Source organism: Pongo abelii, chromosome 4, assembly GCF_028885655.2.
Source record: "Pongo abelii isolate AG06213 chromosome 4, NHGRI_mPonAbe1-v2.0_pri, whole genome shotgun sequence".
Classification (NCBI taxonomy): Eukaryota; Metazoa; Chordata; class Mammalia; order Primates; family Hominidae; genus Pongo; species Pongo abelii.
Window position 1 is genome coordinate 108249913 of NC_071989.2, and position 23184 is coordinate 108273096.

The following is a 23184-nucleotide window of genomic DNA, read 5'->3' on the forward strand; positions in this document are numbered from 1 at the left end:
CCATTTAGAGCATTATCTACATTTCTGATTTCTTTAAATAATTTGATTTTAAATTAGAAGTACACAAAGGGCAGTAAGGGATACTGTCTAAGCATTCATCTTTCTGGTCTTTGGATATACCAGATGTGAGAATTAAAGAAAATCAGAAATTCATTGATAATCCTCCCATCAAGTGGGTGGGCTCTGTGACTGCTCTAATAAAATGCATTGGAGGGTTTCTTTCTTTTGTGTGTGTGTGTGTGTGCATGTGTGTGTGTGTGTGTGCATCTGTTTCTGCCTCCAGACCTTTAGAGACTGGCAGCTTCCACTTCATGTTTATTGGAACACTCACTCTTGGAAGTCAGCCATCATGCTGTTAGAAAGCCAAAGCTGCCTCATGGAGAGGACTAGCCTGGCTGAGCAGCCAACATCGACTTTGTTTTCCATGTGAGGAGCCTCCTCAACACCTAAACCTGATTTACATTATGAATCCTAATCTTGAAACTAATTATATATTGAACTGAAATTTTGGGTCTTGAAATGGGGTGAGTGTATTTTTCATGTGGGAATCCTGTAAAGAGTTTTTGGCCAGAGGTTTACTGTGACAGGTGAAAAATGATCATACATTCCTTACATTTCTCTCACTGAGAGTTGGAGTCCATAGCCACTTTCCTTGAATCTGTGGACTCTATGGCTAGTTGAGTATAGTATAAGTGACAGATTATGAGACTGAAAACTTTCAATTCCTCTTTCTTGAAATACTCACTCTTAGGTGCCAGCCACCATGCTGTGAGGGAGCTGAAGTAAGCCCACATGAGGAAGAATTGAGGCCCCAAGCCAACAGCTGCAGCTAAGATCCAAGCTCTCAACCAGCACCAGTTCATCTGGTATGTGAGTAGCTGCTCCAGCCATGGTTGAGTCACCACAGCTGATAGCACATACAGCAAAGACTTGCACACCATAGAGTCCATCCTGCATTCTTCATCCACAAAGTCAGGAGCAATATAAAATTTCTATTTCAAGCCAATATGTTTTGGCATTATTAACCAGAAATAGATAATTCAAATCCCAGAATATTTTCACAGTAGAATGTTTCTGCTCTATGTGGAATTATCGTCACACAAATCTTTTCAGAGCTAGTTTCGTTCACTACTTAGTATTCACTTAAATGAAATATCGTAAGAACGAATACTCAGTCTTAGGTATCTTTATACTCTCAAGCCAATCACATTATCTTTTTTGTGTTTGTTTTGTTAAATGTTTATCTGTAAATATCCACTCCTGCCATAATTAGAACACAAGTTCCATAAATCAAAGGAATTTGTTTGACTTATTTGCTATATCACTTTCACTTAAAGTAGTACCTCAATATACATGCACTTATTGCACATTTATTGAATAAATAAATTACTAATTCTGTTCTACTAACTTTACTATAAAAGAGGATCTGATTATGTGGTAAGAGAGACAGAGAATACTAGAAGCTTATCGGTCTATCTTCTGTATTCCCAAATCCCTTCTCATTATTTCTCAAATATTGAGTCATCAAATTAAGAAACTAGATTATAAATGACTCAAATCTTCATAACTGACCAATGACAATGATATCTTACACCTACAACCCAAATATCCAGATAGTTGTAATGTTGCCTGGTTGATCACAAACCAATGTAATTTGATTTGACCTGGATAAATGTGTTACAATAAATTAGAAAAATCAACATCAAAATCTGCTGTTCAATCACACAACCAAAAAAAATCCAATCTGTGGCTGCAGTTAGAGCATTTTTCATGGACTGCAGTGGCACCATCATGGCTCACTGCAACCTTGGCAACCCAGGCTCAAGAGACTCTCCCAACTCAGCCTACCAAGTACCTACAAACTACAGATGTGTGCCACCATGCCTGGCTAATTGTTTTTTGTTTGTTTTGTTTTGTTTTTATGTAGAGATAAGGTCTCACTATGTTGCCCAGGCTAGTCTTGAACTCCTGAGCTCAAATGATCCTCTTGCTTCGGCCTCCCAAAATGCTAGGATAACAGGCATGAGTGACCATGCCGGGCCTGCCTCTCTGATCTCACATATTTTGAGTTAGATGATAGTTTTATACACACACGTGCACATACACATACAGGGACACACATTCTCAAAAACACAAATGCTTTACTCCACTTCTTTTTACCTAATTCAGAGCACTCTTGCTGCCACCACATTTGTCCAGAAGCATCTATAACTGTGTGTTATCCTTTTGCAATGTGTGGATTTAGTTACTGGAAAATAAAAGATCATAGTTTTTTTTTTAAAATCTAACTTTTAGAGAGAAAATGTCATGCCTGTGGGATCTAGAAGACATACTCCTTTCTTTTTAGTTCTGCTAGTACCCTATGTGCCTTTACCAAAACCTTATTGAATGGATTTCAGAAATTCTTTAATTGTCATCTCCTTCCCCTTTGTATTCTACAAAGTTCCCAACAATATCAATGAATAAGAAGGAAGTCTTAAGGCTCCAGGAATCCCCTCAGGAAGACTAACTTTCAGAATTTTAGGTAAGTGGCTGACTAGACAGATGTGTAAGGTAGCATTATATTTTCCTAATAAGTGTATAATGTAGCACTCTTATACTCCCCAAGAGAATGGCTAAATGTGCTTAACTAACATTACCTGTGGCTCAGTTGAAGCAATCTAGTTTTCTCTCCTGAAATACAGATTTTATTTATTTATTTATTTTTGCCAGGGGGGGTTAGTTCCTCAAGAAAATTCCCATTAAAATTTGCATTGTAAAAGTACAACTGAGTCAGCTGTTATACCCTTGATTGGAGAAATATAAAAGGCAAAGTCTCTTTGTTATCAACATATTAGAGCAATCATTATAAAACTGTTAAATCATGAGGAAAATTGACCTTGACAATTAGATCTTGAAAGAGAATTATTCCTTACATGCTTCTCACGAATTTAAAATTTCCTAAGTACTATTTTCCAAATGCTTCAGTTTTCCAGTATCTGTTAAAACACTTATTAAAACTTATTTAGAGTTTGCTTGTTTGAAATTTCCTGTTATCTATGAGGTTTTTTTTTTCTTTTTCGTTGACATAAAAATGTCCTATATCAAATTTCAAGGGAACCACACATTATTATCTCCCAGGGCCCTTGAGAGAACCAAAGCAATCACACTAGTATTCCCCCAGTTTCCACTCTCAGATGCTTTTGAATCCTGTCATCCAAATCATCGTGGTGCTAATACATTCCCAAGGACTGAGGACTCAGAGGAGCATGATGCTTCAATGTGTTTATAGAATACATTTCATATAGACAGTTACGAAAGGAACAGTTTGCATAATCATCTGCCAAAAAGAATCCATCTGTCAGAGAACAGTGGAAGCTGATATCAAACAAGTTCACATTAAAAAACAAAATCTCAATTCCCATTCTATGCACTTCATTTCCTTGAGCCTAATTATCAATATGCATATAAATGGGGAAAAATACTTCCTGGTTACACTTCACAATTCTAATCCTGGCAAGAAACAACAATAACTGCTTTACCATCATTTTGCAGGGGGCTGTACCACACAGCTGAGAATATCGGGGCTGAAAATGTCAGGCCAATTGCTATTGTAGCCAATGTGAAGTTTTACTGCTCATGACAAAAGGGGTGTGTGAACAACAGAAATATTGTCTCATCTCCTTAGTGTTAACTAATCCTGGCTGAACCCCAAAGAAGAAACACAGCCCAGTTTCCCTGAAAAGCTTTCATTTAGTAGTTGCTTTCTGATAAAGTTTTAAAATTTCTGCTCAGTTAACCATGGAAGAAACACTGGTCTTCAGAGAGAAAAAAAAAAAGAAATGAACAGATAAATTTTAGAGACTAAAATAAAATCCAAATGTTCAGTAAAAATGCAAAAGGAAATTGAATTATTTGCTTCACAATTTTTTTTTTTTTTTTTTTTTGAGATGGAGTCTCGCTCTGTCGCCCAGGCTGGAGTGCAGTGGCACATTCTCGGCTCACTGTAACCTCCGCCTCCCAGGTTCAAGTGATTCTCCTGCCTCAGCCTCCTGTGTAGCTGGGATTACAGACACACACCACCACCCGAAGCTAATTTTTGTATTTTTAATAGAGACAAGGTTTCATCATATTGGCTAGGCTGGTCTCAAACTCCTGACCTCGTGATCTGCCCATTTCAGCCTCCCAAAGTGCTGGAATTACAGGTGTGAGCCACCATGCCTGGCCTTCACAAAATATTCTTAACTTACAGAAATTATTTGTGCATATTCTTTAAGAACTGCACTCTCAAATTTTTAAATTTATTTTTGATTTTTATTTGTATTCATTTAAGGGGTATAAGTGTAATTTTGCTACATTATATGAATATATTGCATAGTGGGGAAGTCAGGGCTTTTAGTGTCTATATCACCCGAATAACTTACTTTGTACTCTTTAAGAAATTCTCCGTCATCCACCCCCCTACCCATTCCTCAACCCTTCCCCCTTTCCCAGCATCCGCTGCCTCTCATTCCACAATCTATGTTCACTTTATTTATTTGTTTATTTACTTATTTAGAGATGGAGTCTTACTCTGTCGCCAGGCTGGAGTGCAGTGGCGCAATCTCGGCTCACTGCCACCTCCGCCTCCTGGGTTCGAGTGATTCTCCTGCTTCAGCCTCCCAAATAGCTGGGACTACAGGCCCCCGCCATGACGTCTGGCTAATTTTTTGTATTTTTAGTACAGACCTAGTTTCACCATGTTGGCCAGAATGGTCTTAATCTCTTGACCTCGTGATCCACCCGCCTTGGCCTCCCAAAGTGCTGGGATTACAGGAGTGAGCCACCATGCCAGGCCTCTGTTCGCATTATTTATCTCCCACTTATAAATGAGATAATATGGTATTGTCTTTCTGTTTCTGAGTTGTTTCACTTAAGATAATGGCCTCCAGTTCCATTCATGTTGCTGCAAAAGACATGATTTCCTTCTTTTTATGGCTGAATAGTATCCTCTGTGTGTGTGTGTGTGTGTGTGTGTGTGTGTGTGTGTGTGTGTGTGTGTGTGTGATCCTGTATATATATACGTATATATATACACACATATATATTTATGACAGTTTCTTTATCCAATCTGCCATTGATGGACACTTAGATTGATTCCATACCTTTGCTATTGTGAATATTGCTATGATAAACATACGAGTTCAGATATCTTTTGATATAATTACTTCTTTTCATTTGAGTATTTGCTGTGTCAAATGATAATTCTCCTTTTAGTTCTTTGAGAAATCTCCACACTATTTTCCACAAAGGTTGCACAAATTTACATTCCCACACAGTATAAGCATTCTCTTTTCTCCACATGTTAACCAACATCTTTATTTTTGTCCTTTTAATAATAGCCATTCTGACTGACATAAGATGATATCTCATTATGGTTTTAATTTGCATTTATCTGATGATTAGCGATGAGCATTTTTTCATATGCTTGTTGTCCATTTTTATGTCTTCTTTTGAAAAGTGTCTATTTATGTCCTTAGTCCACTTTTTAATGGGATTATTCATTTTTTGTTTGTTTTCTTACTTCGTTAAGTTCCTTGCACATTCTGGATATTAGTTCCTGTAAGATATAGCTTGGAAATATTGCACTGTCTCAATTTTAATATGATTTAATTACATGTAGCTTTAAAATATGAGAATTTACACAAGGAGAGGTAAATCTCTACTTTCTGAAATATGAGTTGAAAAATCATTGTGCTAAAATTATTTGAAAAATTCAATATTTGGAAAATATTTAATTGCCAAAGCATAAATTTCTATGCTTTATGTTAGGCAATGTTCTAAGATTAGGGTTCTAGCAGTAAACAAAACTGAGAAAACTTGTTTTCATGGGGCTTGTATTTTAGTGAGTAGATGTTTTTAATAATACGATATTGGAAGTAGTTTGTTTTAACGAAAATATTATATTTTTGAGTGTTTTTGCATATTTCCTATAACACACTGTATGTACTTCCTTTCTCTTCCCCAAAAGAAGAATATGCTCTTCTTTTTCATTAAAAAAATAAAATACCTGAGTCTTCAGCAACCTTCTAAATTTTTCTCTAGATTTGAAGGTGGAATCTGTTGATGAAAACTGGTAGAAAGATTTAAATTGCTAACTGCAGTTTACAAATTCTTGTGATCATAGATCACATTATTTTATCTTTTAGATATATTATTTCTGTTAAAATAACTCAGTTTATAATGTTATATTTCATTTAGTATTCATGCATTTTTTAGATTATAAAAATTACAGAATGTTTATAAAACAGAGATTTAGGTTAGTGCAAATCATAAAAACTAGATTTGAGGGCAAACAGAAAAACAGAATTGAAGGCAAAATTTTAAGAATCTGTTAAATATGTGTCAATAAGTAGGTACATAATATTTTATGCCTTTAGTTTTCCTGATTGACTAAAATTTTTCCATGACCTTCTTTGAAATTTCAATTTGAAAAAACACTGAAAGAAAAAGGAAAAGATTTCTGTGCATTTATTAAGAACCCCAATGAAAACAATTCATTTATATTTATATAATGCTTTTCAATATTTCAATTATTTTGCATACACTTTTTGTTATGAGGACAGTCTAATGAAACAGGTTTACTTCATTAAGATTCCAATCTGTAGTTGAGATAACTAAGACTCCAATAGCTTCAATGATAAATAATCTAACAATGAATTATTTGTGAGTTTCCCACCAAAATCTGTCAGAGTTATTTTTGCTTTACTCATTGTATTGTCTTCATTAAAATGAACTTTGTCTATTATAAAAATTTTTAAAAATAAGAACTTGTCACACATTTCTATGCATGCTTATAGATACTTAAATAGGAAAAATACATTCTTCTCACTTTAGTCCATCTGTCATCCACTAAGGCACTGCTCCTCAGACGTTAATGTACATACCAATTATTTGGGGAGCTTGGTAAAAATGGAGATTTTGAACAATAATTCTGGGATGTGCCAGATATATGACTCTCTAACACGTTCCCAGGTGATGTCAATGCTGCTAGTACAAAAGTCACACTTCGAAAAGCAAGGCTGTAAAGAAGTGTTTAAAAGCAGTGTGGTTAAGGGACTAATTCTGCTACCACTGAAGATCTTCTTTTGTGTGTCCAGATAAACTTGTACCTACGAGTGTGTGAAGATTTTTTACCTATCTTTTTTCAAGCTATTTAGAATTTTACTTTCTAAAATCTCTTAAAACCTGCACTTTATTGCTGAGCTTTGTCTGTAAGGGCTAAGTAAATTAAGCATTTCCCCTTTCTGGGCCACGTCTCCTTGTCCCAACTGCATGCAAAAAAACTAATATATATTCACCCCCATTGTTTTTCCACACTAAGAAAATTATATAAAATAGTATATTTAGAGATGTAAGTATATTTTTAATATATTTATTTGCCTTTTAAAAATGTGATCATATTATATATACTCTCTTCTCAGTATCTTACGGTTTTTACTTAACAGATAAAAAAGAGAAAACTTCTGTGTGAGGATTCTCTTTAATATCTTCATATTTTCCATAGTTAAATATTCCATATTTTATTTAATCATTTTCTTATAGATTAATATTTACCTTATTTTATGTTTTCCACAATCCAGTTGTATTAACATCTTAACATCCTTGTAGCTATATGATTGAGGCTTGTATTTCCATAGGATATATTCACAGAAGACACGTTAAATATACATTTACATTTTAATGCATTTCACCTAAGAGATTTCCAAGTACTGTAAAATGTATATCTCCACTAGCAATATATTGTAATGTCTTTTTTTGTTCTGTCAACATTAGTTGTTGCTAATGAGAGAAAAACATATTGAACATATTATTCATTGAAATGTAACAACAATAAACTATTTTTTGCTTTAAGTTTTCAGAGTGTATGGCCTTGCAGTCTTATAATATTAACTTAGTTGCGAATATTAATTCTAATCAATAATAGGTATATTAACTTTGTTTATACTGCATTTTGTGAATCAGCATATGTTTAAAACTTTAGGCCACACTGTGGTGGCTCACACCTGTAAACCTAGCACTTTGGGAGGCTAAGTCTGGAGGATTGCTTGAGCCCAGGAGTTTGAGAGCAGCCAAGGCAACATAGCATGAAGCCATCTATACAAAACAAAACTTTATATAGTTAAATATGTCTACCTTTATGTTTTTCATAGTTTCTAGGTTTCTTGACATGGTTATAAGCTTTTTCCAACTAATAGTATGTTTGTTTAATCTCTTACATCTTATCTTAACATGCTTAGTTTTTACCTTTAATTTACATTTATGTAAAATGTGTTTGTATAAGTAGCATGGCTTAATCATCTGTATTTTCTCCCACTTGGAATGCTATTTTGGTCAACATATTTGTTAAATAAGTCATGTTTCCACAAAATTAAAATACACCACTGTCAAATATAAAATTTTTAACTATGCATGCACTAGAATCCATTTGTTTCACTCTTGGATTATTTTATTCTTATAGCAATGACAATTTAAGATCCTGGTGGTTTTGCATTGTCTTACTATAAGTCTATTATTCTGTAACTATTCTACTTTGTTATAAGTGACCTGGGTATTCTCAGGCATTTATTTTTCAAATGGAATTTGAGATCTTTTTACCTAACCAAAGAAATAACACATGTGATTCCAATGGAAATTACATTAAATTTATAATATAATTCAGAAAGAACTGACAATTTTATTGTATTAATCTTCCTATCAAAAGCACAGCGTGTCATTCTATTATTCATATTTTCTTTTGCATTAAGATTAAGCAGTTTTCAAAATATAGCATAACACTAGATATACTTGATCTATTTTCTTATGCAGTGCTTGCTTTTATATATTTCATTGTTATTATAGTTTTTCACTTCTATATTTTGTTGACTTACTCAAGATGCTACAAATTGCATTTTAATTTTCCCTTTGGGTACTTCTGCTTCCATTTATGACAGATTACTTGTATTAGACTAACTTATCCTTTCAAGAAGAAATAAAACCACTGTAAGAAATGCCAAAGACTGCTCATTAAATGTGATAGAGTGCAATTAAGAAAGCCTGAATTTTATAGGGCCAAGATCATGGAGAGAAAAGTATTGACATGAGTCAGACATTCTCTGCCACTTTTCCTTCCAAATATTTGTTGATTAATAACAATAGAAAACTTAGCAAGCAAGCAGAAACTGTGGTTCAGAATTTATGGTGGTCTCATGGGGTTACGGGGCCAAATAATTTCAATGCAAGCCTACAAATTATGTTAATACTAGAAGAGAAAGATCCTGTGGAAAAGCGAACTGCAGAAAGATGAGCTTGCCTTTCTGTGCTGTTTTTATCCTTGAGGCATTAGCAATTTCATATAGTCATAGGGCAAAGGCTAAGAAATTGAGGGAACACATATTCAGGATCTAAATTAGGTATCAGCAATTTGGGATACCCAAATTAAATTCATCCCAACATCTGTTTTTGTAAATAAAGTTTTATTGGAACAAAGACGCAGCCATTTATGTATGTGTTGTCTGACCTACAAAGCCTAAAATATTAATCATTTGGCTATTCAAAGGAAAAGTGTGCTGACTCCTGTTTCAACCCAACATTTTGCAGAAAGGAGTTTCTTAGCAAGTGTGTTAGGAAAAGAGGCATACCGTAGGACTGCCTAACGAAAAGCCAATAGGAAATTGGCTAACCTTCACAAAGACTGAAATATCCTATCCCTATTTAGACCAGGAAAAGTTTATCTTTCTTCAAAATGTAAAATATATTTCCAGGAATACCAGAAGGTAGAATAGAAATGATAGAAATTAAAAAGAAAAAAAATCAGACAAAAGAAACAAAGGCAGAGATGATGGAGGTATAAGAATTCTAGAAACAAATTTTAAAATTACGTGATTAATATATTCCAGAGAAAATGGAAAAACTGAAGATTCATACCAGAAAACTGGAATCCCTAAAAATAGAAAATCTTGGAAGTGCTAAGTCTGAGAAACACAGCTAACTGAAATTAAACATTTAGTGAGTAAATTAAAAGTAGCATAACAAACAGAAGACAAGCAAGCTAGAAGACAGTAGAGAAATATCCAGGAAAATAAAGAAAAGAACAAAAGAGCTAATGGTCTGTCATTCATCTAAGTGAATTTCCAATAGAGAGAAGAGAAACAATAGGGAAGAATGGTAACTGAAGAAATATTGGTTGTGAACTTCTCAAATGTGATCATCAAGCCACAGATGTAAAATGTTTATTGCTTTTGTTTAAAATACAATTTTTGAAGTTAAATTGAAACTGTTACTTCTATTGAAAATATTCTTCTCCTAACAGCAGTCTTATTTGTGTCTGTTCTCCTTCTTTTGCTTTTTCTGTCTGATGGGTTGCCTTCTCTTGTTTTCTCATTAAAGCTCATTCCTAATACTGGAGTGACATGGCAGTGATGTGGAGAGAGGTACAAAACAATGTATTCCTTGCCTAAGAAGAGACAACAGTCAAGTTTTCAGTTTCATGTTACTCTAATTTTTAGGGTACATAGAGCTCAACATACACGCCAGTGTTTTGTCCCGCACCTCCTCTGGTGCAGAGGACCAGCTAGTCCTCCATGAAACACTCAAAAAAAAAGATGCAGTCTCTCCCAATATGAGGGATGGGACCCAGGATATCCACAGGCTGGGTTCTCTTTGGAGTCCATCTGATTTCTTTAGATCTTCATCATAAACTTCCCTCCACTTGTTCCAAAGTGACATGAAGCCCAGTGGGGAAAATTAATACACCAGCCCTCTCTTTGAGACTCCACTTAAATCTGAGGCCTTGCTACCAGACCCTAAGCCTCAGCAGCTCTGTGGCAAGTGAGAGATAAAGTAGTTTAGTGGCAATTAGGATAATGACAGCAGGGCAGTAAGTTTTAAAGCTGCTATCATTTTTTATTCTTGTAAACTTGCTTCTTTAAAAATGTATTTAAATATACTGTTTCTTCAGAAATATTTATTCTTCCAAAAGCCTTTGTTAGACATACCCAATTCTAAAGCAAATTTCATGCAACTGAAATAAAAGTCAAGAATAGATGACTATTCTTATATGACAGTTAAACCAAACAGATCATTAGGGGTAACACCACTATAATATTTTTTTCTTTTCATGTGCCAAATAGTTATGTGCAGAATATAATTTTGCTAATAGTATCTCCTTTTGAATGTACTCCATAAAAATCTATTGTAGACTCCAGGCCAGAATAATTATGTATTTAGACACATTGATTTGAATAGGAAGTTATGAAAATAGAATCATTTCTTCTTTTAAGCATAGATTTGTTGATATATTTTTCATATTTTTAAAATTCCTCATGAGATTAAAAAATGATAACTGTAAATTTCTGAGCCAACTGACTTGATCAGGGAGGTATGACATTGAACATTATATAGGAGATTGCACAGAGATATGTTCAATATACTTTATATTAAAAATGTCACTTTTCCAATGATTATATCATAAATAGAAGTAAATAAATAGATGATCAAACATTCGGCAGTCAAGAACTCCCCATGAGCCAAATATATTGATTTACTAGGATGGAAGTTCTTTTCTTGTTTTCTGGATTTCAAATGACACTGCACTGGCAGCAAACAAAGCTGAACCAAATTAACACTGAACAATGAAGAAAAATGAGTCTGGCATCTTAGCCCAGGGGATTTTGCCAAGGGAACATAGTTTCTTTCCCGATTTCTAAATGATTTCTATTTTCAGAGGATAAAATGAATCTCCTATTTCACACTAGTAAAAAAAAACTGGATCAAGAAAAATTAAATGAATTTAAGGAGAAATTCTAATTATAATAATCCATATTTATATAATAAATGTATATTTCAGTGTACTATGATTAAAAGTCATAATACTTTTGATTTATCAATATAAAATATATATGCAAGGTGGCAAGTAATTACCTGAGGCAAACTTGCATTTGTAGGTAGTATTGTTAGAAGAATTTCAAATACTGATTATCCATGATTGTTCAGATACAGAGATGCACTCACAGAATCCCCACCAACCACTGAAATATGCCCAGTGTCAGTGTTAAAAGGACTTCCAAGAGATACTTCAATAACTGAATTATACAAATGAGGGAATGGAGAACAAAAGAGATTGAACTATTAACTTTTAGTCACCTCTTGATAAGAGGTGGAGATCTCAGGTTTCCAGACTTCTACAGAAGGGAACATATTATTATGTCCATTTAATGACCAGGTATCAACTAATATTCAATAGGAACAGCTGGAATTTTCTCACGTCTACTTACTATAAATTTTAGGTATATTTCTCACTCAATTTTATGACCTTTAAAGAAGACAATTATCTATCAAATTATCTGGAGTAGAACGAGGGGAATATATTGTTATAGGAGATAGAAAGAAATTATTTGGGTAGACAGGGCAAAGGGAGTCCCTGGCAGAAAACTTTCCTTCGAACAAAAAGCAGCTCTGAAGTAGCTTTCTTTCTAACCTCATGCAGTTCAAAGAAATCACTTCTGTTCTAACAAAGAGCAACCTGAAAGATCAGGCTGTAAAAACACAGATAAACAACTGGGGCACAGAAGGAGGTGGGGGAGTCTCCTGGTTAATCACCAAACTACATACTCATAAAATGGGCCCCAGTAAAAACACTGGGACTTAATAAGCACATTTCTTTCCCTATAGGCACACTAAGATATGGAAGCTAAAAGAGGACTAAGAAGATTCTGGGGATATTACAAGATATTGCAGACTGTGAGTACCTGGGTACAGGAAAATGGCTTACCCTTTGTACCACCTCATAAGAGAAACTCAAACAGTTAAAACTCACCCCCACCCCCTTTTTGGGGAACCTAAGGCTCAAAAAGCCTTTAACTAGCTAAAGTATACCTTACTTAAAACACCAGCCCTGTCATCCCATAGGGAAAACTTTCAGTCTCTATGTATCAGAAAGGAAGGAAATAGCCCTGGAAGTTTAAGCTAAGGCTTGAGGTCCAACTCATCAGCCAGTAGGTTGCTTGAGCAAGGAACATAACTGGTGTCTAAAGGATGGTCAGCCTGCCTCCAAGCAGTTACAGTGGTGGTTTTCCTGGTACTAGAGGCCACTGAGTTAACCATGGGGAATAACAACTGTGTGCACCCCACACAGTATAGCAGGACTGCTGTCCTTTAAGGAAAGGTTCTGGCTACCGTAAAATCGCCTCCTCAAATATCAAACTTTTCTGCTAAAGGGATTTGCAGTCCACTCGAAAACCTGCCCTTGCCTGAGCCCAGCCACTTTCTCCAAGAGAAAACTGGAGAACCTGAACATAACTGTGAACAGGCAGTGGCACAAACTGGTAAAAGAAATAATAAGAATCACTGTTTGCATTCTCTGTAAAGATTTAATTAATGAAAAATGATTGTCTTAAAGGGTGCTCAGCTTAAGTGAAAGTAGATATCCAAGTTATGGGTATATTTAAAAGGCCTTTATGTTTTTCTCTTCATAGATCTTGTTTTCCAGGAAAAGGATTTTATCTCAGTCGACTGAATTACTTTTTTCACTGTGTCTTGCCACTCTTCATGCACGCATGAAAGACCCTAATATGACTTCTGGTGGCCTAGGACTCCTTGGGAAAACAGAAAAGGGGCCACAAATCCCATTTTGGGAACAATCTGTTTTACTCATGGAACCCCTGGAATTAGAGGTAAGTACCTCTCAAAATCTGTCTTTGTATTCTGGCTATGCTTTTTATGAGGCCCTGGAATTTGTAGTCCTAGCCCTGTTCTTAGAGTGTCTCACTAGGAGGCGTAATAATCCAATTAGGCAACTAGCCAATGAAAAATCTCGTAACTACTGGATCTTCTTCTGTTTGTCTGTGTGGTTATACATGTGTTATGTGTGTAATATCTATTAAAAAGGGCTCTAATTAATTGGCCTAAGAACAGTAAGCACTTAAATAAAATATTTTTAAGGAAAAAGTAAAAGCTGTGTTACTTTTCAGTTCACATGACTTTAATCTTTACAAATAAAAAGTCCTAGAAATTATTGGTAAAATACAAATGTCTTCAAGGTGTAAAAATGTGGTCTAAATTATGCAGGCCAGATACTAGGTTTGCTAAATGTTTTAAGGTTGTAAACTCTTCTTTGGCCTTTAAAAACTGTCAACTCACCTGCCTCACAATTGGTAAGGCCTGGGAACATAGGGAAGTTACCATGCCCGTAACTATCCTAAAAGGAGTCAAACTTTATCTACATCTAGCACATAATTAAAACAACCTACCAGATTTCACATTAAAGTTGAAAATTTCTAAGAGTTACCATTATGACATGTAACTGAAATTACTGAAAAGAAATCTACCTGCAAGGTGTATAAAAAACAGTAAAATGTGTTTTTATTTAAAGATTATAAGAAAGCATGGAAATGTACATTTTATCTAGAAATAAAGGATTGTCTTTTTAAAGTAGAAAGTTTAAGCAAATTGTGAAAAGATTGTAAAAATTAATCTTTCAAAGGAAACTCTGTGTGTGAACATATTAACTAAATACAAAAGGGTATTATATTTTTTTCTGTAAACACTATAATAAAAGCAGAACAAGGTTTTCTTAAGATGCCAATCCACTCTTTAGCAAAATTTGTAGAGGGTTATAAAAGGTTTGTGAAAATCTCACTTCATGGTCAAACTGGTTAAGATTATGTAGGATTGTCTACAAGGTTTCATTAAAAAATTAGAGTTAATTTTAATAGCAAACTAATGCATGGGTAAAATTTAACTTTCTCTCTTGAATGGGATTTCCATGTAATTAAAAATGCTGATGAATGGTTTTTGCTTTTTCAGATTTTTGTCTCATCATTTTGGCAAAACAAATAACTTATGGTAATCTAAAATTCTATTTCATAACATCAAGTGTTTAAAATTCTGAATATATTTAACAGGCTTCCCAAAATCAAACTTTAGTCTCAGGGTTGTCTTTCCTGACCCCTAGCTTTTGGGTGCTGCAGAGCGCCCCTGGAGCATCTGGAAAAGAGGTAAACAGGATTATTTAACATGTTTAGGAACATGGAATTGCCAAAATGATGCTTAATACTCTTCAGGTTATATTCTAGGGAATAATATCAACATATGTTCCAAAATGGTCTGGGCTGTCTAAGGTTCTAGTGTCTGAATATGTGCTATTAATCACAATTAAGGTTATTATGTTGGGTTATTGTAAGCCATGGAAATAACCAAATTTGTCAATCATGTTCTTGACTGTAACCACCCTGAACATTTTGTCATTTATAGACATTTGTCTTGTTTTAATTGTCTTCAAAAGATGGTTTATAATCAAGCTGTGGAACTTTAACAGGTGCTCTTCAATGCAGGTTTCTGATAACAGAAAAAGGTACAGGACTCATAAAAAGCTAAAATGTTTAGGAATATCAAGCAGAACAAGAGTTAACAGAATGGAATGAACTAATAGAAAATTAAAGCAATATTCTTAATTTATGCTTGGAACACTGCTGATTCTTATTTTGTTTTTCAAAGTCAAGGAAACTTTCTTAAAGGCTTTTAACAACTAAACAAGTTATACTCCTGTGAACAAGATTTAAAACATGTTTGTTTCTCTGTGCCTAGTTCCTCTAGAATTTGGAAACTAGTTGTAAGTATTCTTGAATTACAACAATATAGTTGTTTGCATCAGTACAACAAGGATCCATTTTCTTTTGCAAAAAGATACAACTGGAGAAACTGTTCTACGGAGGCTTTGAGTGGAAGGGTGTGTTTCCCTTTAAGGAATCAAGTTTGATTTGCAAAGCCAATAAAACCCCCTTAAGAAAACTGGCCTCCTACCTGTCTACACAGTCTCTGTACAAGATTACTGACCTGTGGTAAGCAAAAAAATGTCACTTTCTAACAGACATAGAACTCCATGCTTCTAAAATCTCAAGAAGAAAAATGTTTACCCAACTCACAGTTATTTGTAGATACAAACCCATGGCTGGGCTTGGTTTTAAAAAGTCCTATCTGAAATTCCTTGTGGAACAGAGAGTTCCATCAAAGTCAATCAAAAAGGCCTATATAGAGGTGATTATTCTTGCTTCACTTTATGCAAATAATCAGGCCAAGTATACAACTAAAGTTTACTTTGCAAACAGCTAAGTCCTATCATAAGTTGTTTTTTTAACAAAATGAGGACTAGAGAGACAGAAATTATGTTTCAAAATTTATCATACATCTGTCATTGGATTCAAGTCTCATTAGTCATTTTTAAATTCTTGTCTACATTTTAAACTAACCATGCTAATTCTTGTAATCCAACCACATCTCCAGCTGTGGCTCAAATAAAACAGAAACCAATAGGTAATGTAAAAATCTCGAACAATGTTCTAGCTGGGCAATTATCCTATAAATCTTGCTAGGTAGCCTATAACCCCAAGGTTTTCTTTTTTTGGGAAAGTAAATTCAAGAAAGTTTAAAAAAGCCTAGCCCCATACCCTCACTTAAAACAGCACAACCCATCTAAATGGCTTAGAGGTATCAAACAAACTCTGTTGTCATGGTTATGGCCTATAATGCCCCCACTAATAATGGCAGTCTTAATACTCATATTTTAACCCTATATTCTAAACCTCCTTGTAAAGTTTACTTCTTCTCACCTAGAAACCATCAAGCTTTAAATGGTGTGGCAAAAGGAGCTGAAAATGAAACTGACCTTCTACTGGGTACCCTTAAATTGATCCAGGAGGAGCCCTAGCTGCTATTCCCATACCACGCCCCTCTCCAGCAGGAAGTAGCCAGAGTAAGTCGTCGCCCAATTCCCCCTAACAGCAGTTAGGAATTTCATTCCTGAGGGGGGTGTTTGTTATAGGAGATAAAAATAAATTATTTGGGTAGACAGAGTAAAGAGAGTCCCCGGCAGAATACTTTCCTTCTAACAAAAAGCAGCTCGGAAATGGCTCCCTTTCTAACCTCGTGAAGTTCAAAGAAATCATTTCTCTTCTTACAAAGAACAATCTGAAAGGCTGTAAAAACAAAGATAAACAACTTGGGCACAGAAAGAGGTGAGGGAGTCTCCTTGGTAATCACCAAACTTCACATTCATAAAATGGGCCCTAGTAAAAACAATGGGCCTTTAAAACCACATTCCTTTCCCTTTAAGCACACTAAGATACGGAAGCTAAAAGCAGGGGGGTGGGAGAGGATCCCTGCAGCTGTGCAAGAAGATGAGAAGATGTCTGGAACAGACACAGAAACTCTCCCTCCCAAATAAGCAAAACAGAGCACCAAAACTAAGAGTCTACCTATATAATCAAGGAACTAGGTGAGAGCTGATAGAAAACTCTGCTCTATGCAGATAGCACACCTGATTCCAACTAAATCTTCAGGCCTTAGGAAGATAAGACACCCCTCCTCACTAGCCCATTTATAAAATCCCTGACTTTTTACTACAACTTGGCAACCCACTCAGGACCCCTCCCTGTGACAGAGAGCTGTTCTTTCCTTTTGCCTATTAAGCTCCTGCTCCAATCTCACTCTACGTGTGTGTGTGTGTCCATGACCTTGATTTCCTTGGCTATGAGACCAAGAACCCTGGTATTTATCCCAGACAACAAGGCTGCTTCAGTATGACTGAGAACTTCCAGGTGTTGGAGAAATGAAAAATTTGCTGGGTAAAAGTAATAAACCTGATCTCCAACATGTTAAGTATAAAATGTCAACAAAATAGCATTTACTTGAGAGCACAATGGAGAAAAGAAACAAATAGTCTCATTAGATTAAAAGCAATGGATTTAATAACATATAAGGCCTATATAGAGGTGATTAAGTCTTAATAGGACTTACTAGGAAAAACAGGACAGAATAGCAAGTGAAAGGGGTCTGATGGCACTCACTGCATAGCGATATCCCAGATGAGCCCCCAAGATGTGTCCAGATGTGGTTACTGCCGGTGGGTTTGTGGTCTAGCTGACTTCATGAATGAAGCCACAGACCTTCGCACGGTGTGATTAATAGGATTAAGTTTAAAGTTTTTAATGTCTTTTGACTGAACAAATGCATTTCCCTACACAATACAAAACACAAACTAAAAATCTGAGCACATACCTCAAAAGCTGTGACAGTGAGAAATGAAACATAATGTTATTTTTAGGTGAGCAGAAGTTGGTTTTTTCATTATAAAAAATATATTTTGAAAAGTAGATTGAAGAAGATGTATTATAAATAAACAAAACAATACTAACACTATTTAAGTTCAATTAACTTCTAATGGATTCCCCTTTTAAGGGAGCTTGACATATGCAATTGAGAGGTGAGGCCAGCTGGACTTCCTGGGTCGAGTAGGGACTTGGGGAAATTTCCTGTCTTACAAGAGGATTGTAAAATGCACCAATCAGCACTCTGTAAAACGCACCAACCAGCAGGATTCTAAAAGTAGCCGATCGCGGGGAAGATTGAAAAATGGGCACTCTGATAGGACAGAAGCAGAACATGGGAGGGGACAATAAGGGAATAAACTCTGGCCACCCCAGCCAGCAGTGGAAACCCACTCAGGTCCCCTTCCACACTGTGGAAACTTTGTACTTTTGCTCTTCACAATAAACCTTGCTACTGCTCACTTTTTGGGTCCATGCCATCTTTAAGAGCTGTAACTCTCACCGCGAAGGTCTGTGGCTTCATTCTTGAAATAGCGAAACCACAAACTCACCAGTAGGAACCAACTCCAGACACGCATGACAATGCAGTAGGCAATTATCAAAGAAGATGTAAGCTGTGCATTGAAATTTCCACAACTATTCTGAAATATACAAAGCAGTTTTCATATAAAGACAATGGACAGAGGTTTGAAATCAAGCCTGTAAACAACTTATGATAGAAAAGCATTTTGTCTTTTAGGAAACACGGTGACCTAATTTTTCATCTATGAACAAAGAACACTAAAACATGAATGACATAATAACAATTCTTGAACCATGCAAATATTTTGCTTTCATCTTTTTTATTTCACATTACTTTAGTTTATTTGAAATAAATATTTCAGCAACATTTGAAATGACTTTATTTTTTCAAAGTTCATTTATAAATCTGTGATCATTTTAAAAACTACATTTTTGAAATTACTATAAGTTCTGTGAAAAAATTAGACATTATCCTTGCCATCAATAAGTTCACATTCTCGTTGGAAAGTTAGAACTTACCAAATTAATAGTTTATACTTACTAAATCACTGAAAGACTTCCTGATTAAATAATGGACTAAATTGAGAAAAATAATCTGGAACCAGATTATTTAAAAAATTACACAAATCAGACATGAATTTAAATTTAATATGATAGGCAACATAAAGATATTATAAGCTTTTGAACAGAGAAATTATTTTTCTCCTATTACATGTCAAGACAAAATTAGTTTTGAGAAGATCAATCTAGCAGTAATATGGACAGATAATTAAAAAGGGGAAAAATTGAGTTAGAGAGACTCTTAAGAAGCTATTATTATGATCCAGAAATGGAAATAATTAATCATCTCAATTCATGTTCTACTTGTGAGAGTTAGATGGAAAATTGTATGTTAGTGATTGGAGATGTTTTAATTACTGACTTTCATGCATGTGAGATGTAGAGTGACAATAATATGTAGTCAAAACTGACTTTAAGGCTGGGCACGGTGGCTCACGCCTGTAATACCAGCACTTTGGGAGGCCGAGGCAGGCAGATTACAAGGTCAGGAATTCAAGACCAGCCTGGCCAACGTAGTGAAATCCCATCTCTACTAAGAATACAAAAATTAGCTGGGCATGGTGGCGGGGGCCTGTAATCCCAGCTACTCGGGAAACTGAGGCAGAAAATCGGTTGAACCCAGCAGGCGGAGGTTGCAGTGAGCCGAGATTTCACCACTGCACTCCAGCCTGGGCTACAGGGCGAGACTTTGTCTCAATAAATAAATAAATAAATAAAAATAAATAAAATGACTTTAAAATTTGTAATCTGGAATACTAAAAGGATGACAGTGCCATATAGATTTGGGGAAATTATGAAGGAATATCTGTATTAATGAAAGCAATTTTACACTAAGACTATGAAGAAATAGCTAATATTAAACATTACAGCATGAAGCAAAGATTACCTACTGTGAGGAATTTGGATGAATAATTTAACAACTTGAAACACTTGTTCGCATCTTCCCGGAGAAATTAAATCCCAAATCCTGCTGAGTATCCATTTACCATCACAGCAAGAAAATAAAGAACAACAGACTATTTAAGTGTCAGAATTTCATGTGGCTTGCATATCGTAAAGTGCACTGGATAAGAAGTAAATAAGGAGCCACAGTAAATGTTACAATATAGCATTATTTTTACACCATTCCTACACATTTTACAGAATCTCCAGCCATGCTCATCAATTTCCTTCAGTTTGGCAAGTTCCTAGAGGATGTTTTATATGTGATCCAAAATCTACTTTTAGGAATAATTCATATGACATCTATCGTTTTCTTTAGTTACTTTGAACTTTTTAAATTACCAAGTCCTCTGAAGGGAATCATTAAAATTTCCATCAGTGTCTGCTGAAGGGGCTGTTCCTACAAAGAGGTTTTGAAAGTATTGATGACACCTCTAATGTTGTCAACGACTGTGCCAAGACTGGTAACAATGCCTGAAAAATGGATGCCTATTGGAACATCCCTGACTCCTGCTGCTGCCAAGGTTGCTGGCAATGACACTGCTGATGCTTTGTCCTCACAGTGGGCTCTTCAGTTAGTACTTCCTTCCTCCCTCCCTCCCTCCCTTCCGTCCTTGTGTTTTCTTCTTTTTTCTTTTTTTATCCTTTCCTCATTTATTTATTCATTTGATTTGTTAATTTTTAATATGAAAAACAAATTCATAAAGACTAAACTGAAAACAATCTTAGTGTTTTGAATCTAAAACAATCTTTCTCTTATCAAGACATGTGGTACTTGGGCCACATAGGTGGATTTTAGCCCTGTATCTTCAAAGTTTCATAGACTAAATTTCTAGTAAAAGTAGGTTATTCAAGCAGAAATAATAGAGCATAAATAAAAGATATCAGAACTGCAGGTGTGAATCTTGGAGTCAAATACCATGCAGTGAAAAGCAGATGCTCTCATGAAACCGTGGAGAAGGTTGTTTCAAGAAGTGAAGCTGAAGAACAAGGTGGGCAGCAGTGGCTGCAATTGGGGCCCTGTTAAGCTGTCAGACATTGGGAAAGTTGACAGTGGTATACAACACTGTAAATTTCAATCAGTACCAAGAGGTCACATCCACATCCCAGAATAAAGAAGAAGAAAATAAAAAAAGACCTAACATTTTAGAGGAGGAAACCTATTGCCCATTATAGGGAATCTCTTCCTCCAATCACATAATTTCATTCCCAGGTAAAGATAATATCCTAAATATCTAGTTAAAGTGAAGCCTGATAACAGGGATAGAGGTAGAATATAAGATATATTAATACAAACTGTATATAATGAGTGCTAACACATTAGAAAGATAGTGAGAAGACAATTATTGAATATAGCTGGTTTTAAGATAATATTATCATGTAATTTTGTTTTATAAGCAATCATTTTAGACATAATTGAAGAAACAATAATTGCAATGTGTTTTGTTAAGCCTAGCCTAACATTTCTCTCATTCAGCCTTTATTGTCTGCATTCTAAGGCACATTCCAGAAAAAATAATATTGCTATAGAAAACTGTAAATGATGAGCATGAAGAATGAAATTCAAGCTGCTTTTAAGTATTCATGTTAAACAGATATCCTGTCATTCAACTAAAAGGGAAACATCTTCTTGTTAATAATAACTTTCCAAAAGAATCTAATGATATCTAACCTCATGCCATTTTCAATAACTTGTAAAATAATAATAATATGATCCCTAAGAACCCTGAAAGTGATATTTGTAAGGTGGGAATCTTCATGAAAATAAAAAGAAATAAAGAGAAAGTCCACAAGTGCAAATACTTAACTTGATACTTAAATTGAGAGAATAAACATCTTAAATCCTGGAGAAAAAATTTCAGATTGATTAATATCAAATCACAATTATTCAAAGAATTAAGTTATCAAAAATGCAAATTTTGTAATATTTTATCAAGTACACATACAATCTACCTAAAATATAAACCACTTCATTTTATAATATTGTGCTCTTTTTAACATATATATGTATATAAATATTGCATTTAATTTTATATTTTCCTGTTTATGACAAGTTATTGCAACAATTTGTGTAAGAGGACATAGTGTCTGAATCCAATCTTCCTTCACTTTCCAAAGGCCAGTCTTTCAGAGAGAAGAGAGGCTGGTACAAATGGATATACAGAGTTTCTTCTGTATGTTGCTGCATATATATTTAATTTCTCAATTTCCCTAGAAATCATACCACTGTAAATATCAGGCTTTTAAAAACATACTGGACTTTGAAGGGACTGTTTTTATCTAAATAGCATGTTACATTGGATGCCTACTGTGAATGTTGTATTTTGCTTTTATGTTTGATCATTCATTTATTTATTATTTCCTTCTCTAAACATGAAAGTGGACATGTTTCCATGCTAATAATGAAATGTTACCCACATTATTTGGTTACGTAAACTTTTCCTGCATCCAGTGAACAAACTCAGATTTATTTTTGGCCTAAAATCCTTGTCATCTTTTCCATCATGAACCCATGAGATTCATATATCCAGATGCAGTAATTTAGCCTGCCACTTACCTAAGAGCTGTAGTGATGCTATGAGTTTTACCTTTCATTGCACCTCTGGTGTCGGTTCATTTCTCATCTTCCACGTCCCATAAAGCTGCTCCAAGTACAGAAAACCCTTTGAAGTCACTTGGAACTTTGTGATCCAATGAGACCTGAAGAACATGCAAAGTAAGAAACATGGCCATGCTTGCAAATAAGGTGAAAATTCAATCATCTTTACTAACGGTATACCTAAATGCATATCTATGTGTGTCTGTGTGCAGTAAAAACAGCACAGCAAACTTTAATTTTGCAAAAAACAGAATGTTTATGTGGATCTATCTATTACACTTAAGCCAACTTATTTCACATATGAAGAAACAGACTAAGTATATTAGTGAAAGCAAATGCCTTCAGGTATCATATAAAAGGTATTTACTTGTGTAGTAATATCCAATCTAATATTTAATATACTGTATATTCCTTTTATAATGTATGTTAAGATATGTTAAAATAATGTATGTTAAGACA

The 23184-nt window shown here is 34.9% G+C and overlaps 1 long non-coding RNA gene across 4 annotated transcripts in view; it reads right to left on the bottom strand.

Annotated features, from left to right (window-relative positions):
• LOC134761414 (uncharacterized) overlaps window positions 1–23184 on the bottom strand; it is a 127657-nt gene that overhangs the window by 3632 nt on the left and 100841 nt on the right. Inside the window, exons 6-7 of one of the 4 annotated variants that reach the window (XR_010140004.1) lie at window positions 22684–22826; window positions 251–10453 (exon numbers count right to left, since the gene is read on the bottom strand). This is a non-coding gene — a long non-coding RNA (uncharacterized LOC134761414). Of the gene's footprint in view, window positions 1–250; window positions 22827–23184 lie in introns of those variants that run through there. The other 3 variants (XR_010140005.1, XR_010140003.1, XR_010140002.1) reach the window with 3 other exon arrangements.